This window comes from Anabrus simplex, chromosome 2 (genome assembly GCF_040414725.1).
Source record: "Anabrus simplex isolate iqAnaSimp1 chromosome 2, ASM4041472v1, whole genome shotgun sequence".
Classification (NCBI taxonomy): Eukaryota; Metazoa; Arthropoda; class Insecta; order Orthoptera; family Tettigoniidae; genus Anabrus; species Anabrus simplex.
Window position 1 is genome coordinate 166,530,889 of NC_090266.1, and position 14,316 is coordinate 166,545,204.

A 14,316-nucleotide genomic window follows, 5' to 3' on the forward strand; every position below is an offset into this window, starting at 1 on the left:
ATTTTCGAAAAGCTTACAATTAGGTTATTCTCAGAATTGAAATCTTTTAGAATATTTCTCAAAGAGCAATTCTTGTGGAAATACGGAGCCTAAAACTACCACCAATTAAAAGAGGCGTTACGGACAAGCTGGCAACTTACATGGTGTTGAACGTCAGTACGGGTGAAACCTCTGATGGCGTAAATACTGTCGCCAAGTTGAGTGACAAAGTGACTGATTTTATGAGCCCAAGTTCGCTGGCTTATTCCTTGTTCAGTTCGGTAGTACTTGAAGGTGCTTAAATACACCAACCTCGTGTTGGTAGATTTACTGAGACGTGAAAGAATTCCAACGGGACAAAAATCCGTGACCCTAGAGTCTCCGAAAACTTAACAGTAGTTAGTGGGACGTAAAGTCAATAACCCAATTTATTAATTTGGAATGTTGTCACTCGTTGAAGGACTGAAAAACCCAAACTATTCTCCTAATTTTAATTAGGTGACAATGCAAATCTCTCAGCCTTTATGTTTAGTGCAGATGTGTCACTAGCCTCTGCTTATAGTCCTTTGCAGTACTTTTTTCAGGAAGTATCCTTTTTATTAGAAATCAGGGCAAAAAGTATGTATAATTTAAAATACGCCAACTCCTTTCATCGTCTTGGAACAAAACTCTGCCGGATTTGAATTCACTAAACCATCGAAAAACTATTGGTCGGGATAGATCATTGCCTCCATAGGCATGTTGCAAAATAATCCTTATCTAAACAACTTTCGTAAAGACTTTCCTGCATCTCATTTTCGTACCAGAGTTTGTACTTCTTTCAATTGCCTCCTTGTTGCCATTCGGGTTAACTAGTACTTCTCGAATGAATATTGTATTGTGTAACAGTTCCAATATTTTATCTCGATTATGACTCGGCACCAGTTCAGTGTAGAACACTTACATTGCATTCTTATGTGGGAAAACCTACCCTATTACCGGGCGTAGGGCTACTTTCATTATCCATGTGAAGTTCCCTTCTAACATTCTCCTAGATTTTACGTGAAGAAATTACTGAAAACTCTTTATAGAATAAACTAGGCCAGAATTATATTCTTCTTCGTTTCTCAGGGTTCGATTCTAACTCGTAATGCGACATTCAAAACTGTCAAACCATTGTTATATAACAGTTGGGAGTTGAACCTTGTCGAACCTAGTTGGACGCTAACGGTGGAGAAAAATTCATATCTAGAGATTTTTAGATTAGAGTATGCAAATCTAAGTTAACTCTAAATTAACCTCCGCCAGAGGTAGCAGAGAATTTTAATACTTCCTGAAGTATTGTTTCTGAAGCCTGAATTCTAATCAACCTGTCAGAAGAAAGTCACGTAGACCAGCTTTTGGCGTAATATGTTTTTAAACTTAACGTACCTTTTCACATATTTATAGTAATTTTAGGCCATTATTACGATAGCGTTCGCCACTTCCATAAGAGATCATGTGAAAAAATTTTGGTTTTACATGGTCATCAAATTGTACTCAAAGTCCACATTTGCTCTTGGAAGGGTCTTAAAAAACAGCACCCCGTTTCTGAATGTCTATCTAATAACGAAGCCTACTTGGTATTTTCCAGAATCCATGTCCTCCAAGTATTAACGAATGGTTTATGATTAGTGCAGAAGATTTCCGCTTTCATGTATTTACGTCATTTAATCTTCTCCATGTCTTTTTCTCTGCCTCGGTCTACTACTGCATTACAGTCTCCTATCACAATTACATTTACGTTTCTTATTCACATGCTGTATTGAATCTCCTATCTCTTCGCGAAGGTTATCAAGTTTTGTGACGCATATTATTAATGAAAAATGATCGTACTCTGCCAGTGTATGAAGTAGAGACCCTACATCAAATCAGCAAGTTGTTCTCCTGTTATTCTTTAACTTTTACCTCAGCAGTATCCCTCTCTCTCTTGGCTGGTTCCTTGAAAATAACAATTCCAGGAACTGAGGACCTTGAAGACCAGTCCCCCCCCCCTAAATAAGATATACATATCATTGGGTTTTACTTAAGGTTATTTTTTAGTAATTAGTCTCAGAAAGGTTTCTTACCAAAATTCCCCAAACTATGTCAAAATATTCATATGTTGCACAGTAATTAGCGACTACTGTAAGTTTCCGCTCATTTCAGACACAGACGGGAACATAAAAGATGCACTGACGTTATCGAAAATGCAATATCCATCCCGGGTTGTAGTGGGCATACTCTCCTTTACATAAATCTGTGTCGTGTATGGAAGCAAGCGTTCACACGCTCTGTGGTGCTGATGCAATATCAGACGCGCTCTTTGGAAGCTCACTCAGCTGGCAACCAAAGAAAATATTTTCTCATCTCTCACAATATATCGCTATTTCTACTCTCGCTTTGGCAGGCCAATGAATAAGCAGTATCAATAAACCATCGCACTTGACCGCTGCGGCTCAATGGACTCGGGACTCGTCCCCGCCGGGGGCATTAAAGCTCCGCTCGACCATCGTCCTGTAGGTCTCCAAGATGGTCCTCGCTTCTAGCAATACATATCTTACTGCAGACTGTTTGAGGGCGAGCCAAGAGATATACGAAATAACTCACGAAGATACATACGTCTATAATTATATTTATTCATACATAAATTATGTGTATGTATTACGTGCAGATATTATTACCACGAACGGGTGAATCTTTACCCATTTCACGAGATGCGCAACAGTGCTAATTCCAGTATAGCCCTACTTGAGGTCGTCATCTTAAGTAGTACCATTTCATATTTCGTTTGAAATACGTTTAGGTGATCCTAAAATTATCTGTAGTCCAAATACGGTTAAAATTACACCTGAATGCCTTTCTTGCAAGATATACAGGGTGTGTCATAATAGCGCAAAGAGAAACAGCTGTAAGTAAACGATTCTAGAAGCAAAAATGTAGTAATAAACATGGGTCCACAAACGAGCCGTTTGTGAGATAATTTAGAATTTGTGGTTACCAGACACCACTCATTTGTCTGTGTACCAACACAACGTTAAGAAAAGTTATCAGACACTTCGGTATAAGTGCAGTTGTTTTAATGAACAAGAAAACAGTCTACCATTGTATGTTACAGTTACGTGTTACAATGTCTGTACAGTGTTCTTATTCGTAGTTAAAGTAAGTGTCCAAAGTATCGCCCTTGTACCCGTATGCAGGCAATCCAGGAAAATGATGCGGCAGAAACTGAAGGTAATTCCGTCCATTGAGTTTGTCTGATAAAATGTACGGTCCAATAAGACGACACATTCAATGAGAAACGTCGCTAATATAATGACTCATGCACATCATGTGGGTAATTGAAGTGGCTGCTAACCCAAAATTGTAAATTATCTCACATACGGCTCGTTTGCGGACCCTTGTATACTAAGACATTTTTCCTTCTAGTATCGTATACTTACAGCTGTTTCAATTTGCGCTATTAATTATGATACACCCTGTAATGGCAACATTTAACTTTAATCTTTGAAAATTTGGAAAAAAGAACATGTAAAGTCCATCTATTTGGAAAGAGTCATATATATATCGAAATATTCCCTGTCAAGATTGGTATATGAGATGGCAGGAAACCCATTTTTCATAGAAGATTTGATATGCCAGATGTTGCTGCCATCTACAATTCAGTGCAGTGCATTGCTGAAGGAGCTATGAGAAAAGAAGAAAGAAATATTTTTGGATTTCTACACCATCGACGCTATGGCATCCAATGACGGGACATGCGCAAATTACGTGCTAAGACACACAGTTACACGTATCAGAATATATGGACTTCACCATAGGGTATGCGTAAATAAGACATTTCACGAGCCGACGTCAAACTGCAAGTGTGAGTGGAGTGGGAAACCATGTCACGGATATTATTCCCTAGCGTGTGCAAAGAGAACTATTTCGATGAATAAACTGTGCAGTGATTTGTATTAATGAATAGTATTAATTACATTTGGTTTTCATTATCATGGCTATTGGCTGCAAAAACATTACCCGGCAGAGGTAGTCAGATTTTTGAAGGGCGGAAGAAAGTCCATTCGACACTCCATGTCGTACGATGTCGGCATGTAAAAGATCTCTGGTGACACATTTGGTGTTTACCCGACAAAATTCATTAAATCTCAGCCACAGACGCCCAAGAGAGTTTCGGTTTACTCGGTCTACCATCTAGTGGGGGCCTAGAGTAAAACGGAACGTCGAAATTGACGAGCAGACAGCCAGGTGGCGTCAAGTTGAAATGTCTGCACACGGTAGCTGAGGCCATACGTTTTTTATTATTATTATTATTATTATTATTATTATTATTATTATTATTATTATTATTATTATTATTATTATTATTATTATTATTATTATTTGTTTGAGAATTCTTCAAAGTAAACTTTGTATAACGGTATTAAAATAACGATGCTCTCATATGATCAGTCTGCACAAAATTTATTGGACCTGAAAAAGTTATATTCCCCTGCATGATAATATCAACGGAGGAGTATTTTATGTTTCCTTGTAGAGAAAATAATGTTATTTGTTTTACGTCCTACTAAGAACATTTTTAATGTTTTCAGGGATGCCGAGGTGCCGCAATTTTGTGACGGAGGAGTTCTTTTAAGTGCCAGTAAATCTACGAACAAGAGGCTGACTACTTGAACATTTTCAAATACCACTTTATTGAGCCAGGATCGAACCTGCAAACTTGAGCTCAGTAGGTCAGCTCTCCATCGCTCGAGCTACTCGCCCCTGCTCTTTGTAAAGTTCTAGTCACAATGGAAATATTAATGTTCTGCTCGTGAATTACATTGACTTTTGCTCATTTCACGAATTGCCCAACGCAGGTGTAGGCTGTAGTACGTGAAATGTACAAAACTTCGTCCTGTTTACGAAATGGGTAGTTACACGATTTCAACGTAATATATTAAGTATAATGTTTTCATTAATTTCAGCGTTCATGCTTCAAGTCACCATAATCCACTACCAGCCTCATCAGTTCCAAGCGCTCCTTAAGCTCCGGTCAATAAACACTGACAGGAGGAAGCTACAGCTATGGGGATATGGATTTATTTCAAAATTAGGTGTACTGTTGTACGTAAAAGAAATTAATAGGTACGTGTCTGAATGTTGTATCATTGACCCTTATTCAAGGAGGAAATAACCCTTTAAAATTAACAGCCTGCACGTCTTTTGGCATTTGGCTGTACGTATCTGTAGCAGCATGGTCTAGAGGCGTTTCTAACTTCCATATGGGTGTCTTGTGTCTCAGGTGCACCAGCTCCTCGTTTTTACTCCTTTCCTTCTTCTTCTTTCATGTGCTTCTTCTTTGTCCATACACTCTAGAAAATTCTCAGATTAAATATAAGGTGTATCATGGACTTATTTACTATCGTCCCGTCTTGCCACTCGCGGTTTGACATATCTATGTTTGCTGTTACAGTTTTTATTTCTTCTGCATATTCCCTAATAAGTCTGCATGGACATAGAGAAAGGGATAAGAAAGGAAAAGGTAAAAAAGAGGCAATATTGGGCCTCAAACCTCAGACACGAGCGTGGAAGTCAGGGACTCTGGCAGCTAAATCAGCGATGTTACAGGTACGTACACGTTAATTGTTAGCAGATATGCGAGCTATTATTTTTAACGGCAATTTTGCCAATAATTAAGGGTCAATGACACAAACCTTCGAACACTAATGTGTTTAATATTTAAGTATATCAACCTTCCAAAGTTCGATACACCGGGCGAGTTGGCCGTGCGGTTAGGGGCGCGCAGCTGTGAGCTTGCATCAGGGCGATAGCGGGTTCGAACCCCACTGTCGGCAGCCCTGAATATGGTTTTCTGTAGTTTCCCATTTTCACACCAGGCAAATGCTGGGGCTGTACCTTAATTAAGGCCACAGCCGCTTCCTTCCCATTCTTAGGCCTTTCCTATCCCATCGTCGCCATAAGACCTATCTGTGTTGGTGCGACGTAAAGCAAATAACGAAGTTCGATAAATCTGTGACCCGATAGCTGCTACTTCTCGTTGTGAGTACAACCATCGTTTCCTAAGTCTCTCGCTGATGTCCTTACCCTCAGTCTATTGTTCTCCAACTAAGCAAATGTATTTTACTTCTGTCAAAATCCCTACTGATATTTATAATGCCCTGTCGAATGTAACTCACATCCCGTCGCTACCATGGGCTTACTGAACCAATGAAAACATGCTTGGTGAACGTCTGTGAATAAGGGTGCTGTATTTACTTGTACAAAGTTCCACCAAGATTTCAACCTTAACCATCATAAGTACCATCATTTGACAGGGTAGCCTTAGTAGAGTGAGCTTAAGGAGGACAACGACAGAGAATATGTCCGCCATCCAATCTCACATCCCATTGTAACTGGTGTCCATTGGAAAGTCATTCAGCAATCTTCGGTAAAAGGAGAATCTAGTCTAGTCTGTGACGAAAGATTATGGTCTACGAATAAATTCTAAGAAAAGCCTTTCTCTTCCAAACTGTTTCATCACCTTTGTGCCATACGCTTTATCTCTACATTTGCTTTTATCACTTATTGTCGAATCATATCAGTTACTTAAACAACAACCTTTAGTATTTCTTGTTTATTTTCTGTCTTACGAGTATTTTTGCTTCGTCTAATTCTGTCACTCACCAAACTAATTTATAAATTTATCACGCGTTAACCCACTGGAATATCCGGTTATAAGTTATCTTATTTTAAGTCAATCAATAAAATGTACCCCCTTCGAATTCAGTCATCATTAAAATATTCGTTATGCTTCTCATTAACCCTAACAGAGAGTTAGTGTTATAGGCTAATCCCATACGATATCGAACCAATATTAAGTCATCCAATTGTATCTGTGATATTCTTCAACTGTCAACACTTCTTCCTCTTCCTTGACTTCTACTTGAACATCAGTTTCAGGAAGTATAAAATCTATTATCTAAGGACCTTTAAGACGAGTAACTTTAAAAAAATGTCATTTAATTACTTGTGTTCATCCACTCCGTTGAATATAAAGATTACTACTATGTGGACTGTCACAGCAGTGAGCTCTAATTTGTGATGAGTAAGTGGTTTTCCTAGAGATTAGACAAATAAAGGCAGCAAATGACCACCATGAACTGAAATGTATTTCTGGGTTCAAGGTTGTATTGAATAAAGAAGTCCTGGATTGCTTCATGCAGAATATTATGCCATACTTGATAACAAACAATGATTGTTGAGCATTGAGGGATGGCTGAAGACAATACTTCAGTAATTTTCTGACATTTCCCAGTGACCTGTTGCAGTGAAGTCTCTGAACCTGAAGGAAGGTGGGGCTTATCATTAGATTCAATGGTTCATGAACATCCTATCGCTAAGACGTCACCTATTTTGCTGATTATTATTTTCCGAAGGGTGAAATCAGGAAGGATACTAGTGGTTATACGGCTTTCTTGGCTTAAACTTAAGGGAGTTCCAGTCAACCCAGCCGGGTGGAATACTTGCATCTGTGGGTTCGCTATGTCACTTCTAAAATAGCCCTATGCGGGGTAAATATGTTAATAAGTTAAGAAAATCACGTGTTTAGAAACGCAGAAATCACCACGGAAAGTTGTAGCTCATATACTTCTCATCTCTGTTACAACACTATCATTCCCTGTCATCACCCTTCTTGTCACTCATACTATCCTTATTTCTCACGCTCACGCTAACCGCTCTCCAAATTGGCAAGGACCCAGAAACACCAAACCGGGCTCGTCTCTCTTTTGTTAACCCTTAAAAAGGAGCTGGGGGAAAACTGTAGAATTTTTTTCTAAGGAAATTATTCTTACTAATAGTTTCAAGGTTGCTCCTTTGGTGTATATTCCTGTTTACTCTTGAAAATATTTGCTATTGCAAATATGTTTTACGTCACTGTAAAACGTGTGTTTTATAACGGCGGAAAACAACGTTATTGTTTACGAAGAAGTCAAAATTTCAAGTCTGATATAAGAAGAAAACTTGAAGTCAAGGTTGTGGGACGGTAGTAACACCATTCATTTGAACATTTTTTACTTATGTGAGCATTATTTTATTCTTACAGTCTGATTTCAGGGTTATTGTATATCGAAACGAGTTAATATACATGATAGAAAGTGCCACATCAAATAAATTTTGAAATCATCAAACTTCACGAGCCGCCACTTCCCAAGAGGAATAACATAATTTAAATGTGTCTTAGAACTATTCTTAAGACGTGTACGATGTGGAACTGAACATTTCATTCATGAAGGAGTCCATTTTCCAGGCTGAATGAAATAATAATAATAATAATAATAATAATAATAATAATAATAATAATAATAATAATAATAATAATAATGGTACCGGGGTACATCTTCTCCGTCCCGTTGAACTGCACGCCTACTAGAAGGGCATCTGTGCTGTGAGTCCTAAACTATGTTTCACAATATACTTGGAATTTTAACCTTTAGATGTCTCTACTATCGGCCTATGTGCACCCTCTGGCGGGATTACGGACAATTACCCTTTAAAGGAACTTTCAATTTTCGATGTTTGTAAATCTCGAGTTTTGTAGATTGTGTTTTTTATGCCCTAAGGTGGTCAGCACTCCTCCGGCTTCCTTCTTCCTTAGTTATTAACCAATCAGGAAATTTGTGTATATTTCTCCAGCCAATTAAAATTGGGGTTATGTACAGGCATTCTACCTAGCTTAAGAGAGCTCTGGGACTTCCCCTCTGATATACTATAAAAGCAGGGCGCTTTAGGGTCGTATTGTCATTTCATCCCTCCTGTCTAGTGTGTATACGGCGTAACAGGAGGCAGCGGCTATAGACCAGCATTCGGAAGGCCCTACAACTCAAGGTAATGGCAGACACATCTTAACATATGATAGCTCAAGGCGGATAACTTAAGAGGAAGGTTTCAAACCACTTTTATTAATGTAAAATTCTAAAGTCTCTGTTTGAATGTAAATTTCTGGCAAGTCTAAAGTCTCTGTTCAAATCCCTGCCGGGAAGTATTTAAATTTAGGGGACGAAGAGTGTCACCCTCTGATAATTCCCATTCAACTTGGTATGGGGGAACTCAGATTTCCTAAACCTCTAAATTCTTCACTCTGTTTTTGTATTTAATATTTCGCATCTACTCACCCCTGTGCTCTATAGGCTTAGCCTCTACAACTTCGAACCATAACCCCAATTAGAATTTTAAGTGTTTTTCAAAAGGAGTTCAAGCGTTTTGCCTCCTAGCATTTTGTTCATGGCCGATCGTCTTAAACCTTTTATTTTGTACATTAAGGTCATTTAGAATGGTCACTGGTTGCCCCCTGTTTAAATTTTCATTATTTATAGACGAGTGTCTAACAGACTGTCGAGCAGAAATAACAGTAAATACAGTTCTTGAAGTTTTTCAGATGTAATTGTGTTAGAAGCTTATGCCTCTAAGAGGCTGGACTGTAGTAACTTTTGGAATTCAGACTCCGAGAATGAAAATTAGTGGAGCAAACATGCTCTTGTAAAAGTGTACCTGTTTTGAGCTAGTTTGCTCTCAACACTTGCAAACTATTGTGTCGATAATCTTCTCTATTGTACCTGATTTTGACTTTAAGTCATTCTTACTGTGGGAGCTAACGAGCTCATCTTTGTATTATTGTTGCGTATCCAGATTTTCTAACTACAAAATTGTGAACTCATAAGAAAAAGGAAAGAAAAAATTCAAAATTTAATGCTTTAACTTATAATCTGAACATTTCACTTTCCAAGCATTCACCAGAGCACCTTCGTACACCTCTCTGGACCACGGAAAACCCGTAACAACAACAACAACAACAACAACAACAATAATAATAATAATAATAATAATAATAATAATAATAATAATAAAGTTAATTGTTTAACGATCGTTCAGCTACGACGCTGTAGAATTTAAGAGACATTGGGATGTTGTAATTTTGCCTCGTAAATCTCTAACGTGCCAGAAGCTGAATGAAAGAAGGGGATCAATGAAATTACAGTTTCGACTACCGAAGAATCATATTGTCCACAAAAATCAGTAACTGTAATTACTTCTCATGATTATTATTATTATTATTATTATTATTATTATTATTATTATTATTATTAGTATTATTATAGAGAGTTAAAAGAGCAGTAGAGGGGGAAAACGGCAAGGTCTAGGCTGCTGAACAGATGAACAATCAAAAAGTACATTTTGGATGTATTTCCAAAAAACCTCTTCATTTGTTTTCTTTTGTTTTAGTTTCTATTTTGTTTTCAAAACCACAACAACAACTAATGATAACCAGAATAAAAATTAGAAAGAGAATTTATAATAATAAATCTGGGATATGGAGCTCCCATTTTACAATAAAAGACATGCTAATCTTAAAAACATCTTGAGTAAAAATAGGTTATTTCGTTTATGTGCCACATGCACCAGAAACATACAGCTCAGTAAGTTGGGTTGCCTAAAGAAACGGATGGTTCGGAGATGTAGATTTCATGGGCTGAGTAACTCATTCGGTACAGCCCTGTACTTCTGAGCTCAAGTTGATGGGTTCGATCCCGGCTGTGTCTGGTGGTATGTGAAGGAGCTCAAATATATACCAGCCTTGTATTGGTAGATTTACTGACATGGAAGGGAACTCCTGTGGGACAAAATCTCAACACCTCTTTGTCCCCGAAAACCATAAAAGTAGTTAAGAGTAAGGGTTATTGTGCCCGAAGGCAGGTCCGAACCTCCGCAGAGGTGTTCCTGAGCCGGAGTTTACGTGCGGTAGGGTGGCCAGTTCCTTTCCGCTCCTCCATCCCCTTACCCCCCACCAAGAGCGCGTGGCAACCCATCCAACTCCTCACCACGCCCAATGTTGCTTAACTTCGGAGATCTCACCGGATCCGGTGTTTCAACACGGCTACGGCCGTTGGCATGTAAGTAGTTAGCGGGACTTAAAACGAGTAAGAAAACTAGCCGCACAGATTTGCTTTACGTCGCACCGACACGGATAGGTCTTACGGCGACGATGGGATACGAAAGGCCTAGGAATGGGAAGGAAGCGGCCGTGGCCTTAATTAAGGTACAGCCCCGGCATTTGCCTGGTGTGAAAATAGAAAACCACGGAAAAACATCTACAGGGCTGCCGACAGTGCGGCTCGAACCCACTATATCCCGATTACTTGATACTGGCCGCACTTAATCGACTGCAGCTATCGAGCTCGATCCGCGCAGTTTTGTTCAAGTAGCTATCAGCTTCGCTTCCTTCCCACTCCTAACCCTTTCCTATCCCATCGTGGCCACAAGAAAGTTCTGTGTCGGTGTGACGTAAAATAAACTGTTTTCAAGAAATAGAAGTCGATTTTCAGTCTAAGTTCAGGTAACCCTTCTGCCTTTTCCGTGTAACAAGACGGTCTACGGTTTCTAAAGGGGTTCATTTTAGAAGCAAATAAGACTCTCTACGCCTCAATAGATGAGGGTTAAGCACTGTGGACTTTGCCCACTGCAGATCATTAGTAAACGTTCCGGCTGCATGTTGTTTTTTATTGAATGGTGCATAGGAGGTATGGTAACGAGTTGGTGGATCTACTGCTAGTGTATGGGGAAATTGGAGGAAATGGACTTCTCTTTGTGGGATTGTATGTATGTTTATATGTATGCACGTATACCATTTAGTCGCGTTTCTTGATACGGTGTCGGAGAGAGGTGAGAAGAAACTATGTGGCATGTTTTACGGCGGGATACCCTTCCTGACATCAACCTCAGTTGAAGAACTAATGAAGAAGAAATGAATGATTATGAATGACATTGATAAGGAGGTGGGTGGAATTGCCTGTGGCTTATGAATAGGAACTGCCCCAGCTTATATTTGGATGTTAAAATGTATATTCCAAAACAACATTTTCAGGAATTCAAAACCCACTCGACTTGCGAATGCAGAACTTCGCGCGGCCGCTCCGTCGGTTTTATCCATTACTACTGTATATATCTGACGAAATTTGCATTATATCACCTGATGGCATTACTTTTTTAATGTTTTACTACTTTTTTAAGTCGCATTAAAACATCGAAGGTTTTCGGCGACCGAAGGATGGGGAAGTGCTAGAACTGGGAAGGCAACGGCCGTGGCCCCGATTAAGACACGTGTGTTGTGTTTGAGTCATCAGTCCATAGACTGGTTTGATGCAGCTCTCCATGCCACCCTATCCTGTGCTAACATTTTCATTCCTACGTAACTATTGCATCCTACATCTTCTCTGATCTGTTTGTCATATTCATACCTTGGTCTACCCCTACCGTTCTTACCACCTACACTTCCTTCTAAAACCAACTGAACAAGTCCTGGGTGTCTTAAGACATGTCCTATCATTCTATCTCTTCTTCTTGTCAAATTTAGCCAAATTGACCTCCTCTCACCAATTCGATTCAGTATCTCTTCATTCGTGATTCGATCTATCCATCTCACCTTCATAATTCTTCTGTAACACCACATTTCAAAAGCTTCTATTCTCATTCTTTCTGAGCTAGTTATCGTCCATGTTTCACTTCCATACAATGCCACGCTAAACACGAAAGTCTTCAAAAACATATTTCTAATTCCGATATCAATGTTTGAAGTGAGCAAATTTATTTTCTTAAGAAAGCTCTTCCTTGCTTGTGCTAGTCTGCATTTTATGTCCTCCTTACTTCTGCCATCGTTAGTTATTTTACTACCCAAGTAACAATATTCATCTACTTCCTTTAAGACTTCGTTTCCTAATCTAATATTTCCTACATCACCTGCCTTCGTTCGACTGCACTCCATTACTTTTGTTTTGGACTTATTTTCATCTTGTAGTCCTTACCCAAGACTTCATCCATACCATTCAGCAACTTCTTGAGATCTTCTGCAGTCTCAGATAAAATAACAATATCATCGGCAAATCTCAAGGTTTTGATTTCCTCTCCTTGGACTGTGATTCCCTTTCCAAATTTCTCTTTGATTTCCTTTACTGCCTGTTCTATGTAATCATTGAAAAGGAGAGGGGACAAACTGCAGCCTTGCCTCACTCCTTTCTGGATTGCTGCTTCTTTTTCAAATCCCTCGATTCTTATCACTGCAGACTGATTTTTATACAGCTTGTAGATAATTCTTCGTTCTCGGTATCTGATCCCTATCATCTTCAGAATCATAAATAGCTTGTTCCAATCAACATTATCGAATGCCTTTTCTAGATCTACGAATGCTATGTACGTGGGCTTGTCCTTCTTGATTCGATCCTCAAAGATCAGACGTAAAGTCAGGATTGCTTCACGTGCTCCTACATTTCTTCTTGAAGCCAAATTGATCTTCTCCCAACTCAGCTTCAACTTGTTTTTCCATTCTTCTGTAAATAATACGTGTTAAAATTTTGCAGGCATGAGATACTAAACTAATGGTGCGGTAGTTTTCACACCTGTCAGCACCGGCTTTCTTGGGAATAGGTATAACAACATTCTGTCGAAAATCGGATGGGACTTCTCCTGTCTCATACAACCTGCACACTAAATGAAATAACGTTACCATGCTGGTTTCTCCTAAGGCAGTCAGTAATTCAGAGGGAATATCATCAGTTCCAGGTGCCTTGTTCCTATTTAGGTCACTCACAGCTCTGTCAAACTCTGACCTGAAAATAGGGTCTCCCATTTCATCAGCATCAACAACCTCTTCATGTTCCAGAACCAAATTATCTACATCGTTCTCCAAAGGTTTCCTTGATTTTCCTGTATGCAGCATCTACCTTTCCCAGGACCATACAGCCTTCGACATCCTTGCACTTCTCCTTCAGCCATTCTTCCTTAGATATCTTGCACTTTCTATCCACTTGATTCTTTAATCGCCTGTATTCTTTTCTGCCTTCTTCATTTCTAGCATTCTTGTATTTTCGTCGTTCATGAATCAGGTCTAGTATCTCCTGAGTTATCCACTGATTCTTAGTTGATCTTTTCTTCCTTCCTAACATTTCTTCAGCAGCACTACTGACTTCATTTTTCATGACTCTCCACTCTTCCTCTATTGTGTTTCCTTCAGCCTTTTCATTTAGTCCTTGTGCAACATGTTCCTTGAAACAATCCCTCACACTCTTTTCTTTCAACTTGTCTAGATCCCATCTTTTTGCATTCTTTCCTTTCTTCAATTTCTTCAACTTCAGATGGAATTTCATGACCAACAAGTTGTGGTCAGAGGTCTGTTCCTGGGAAAGTTTTGCAATCCAACACCTGGTTTCTGAATCTCTGCCTAATCATAATGAAGTCTATTTGATACCTTCCAGTGTCTTCAGGTCTCGTCCACGTATACAGCCGTCGTTTGTGGTGTTTGAACCA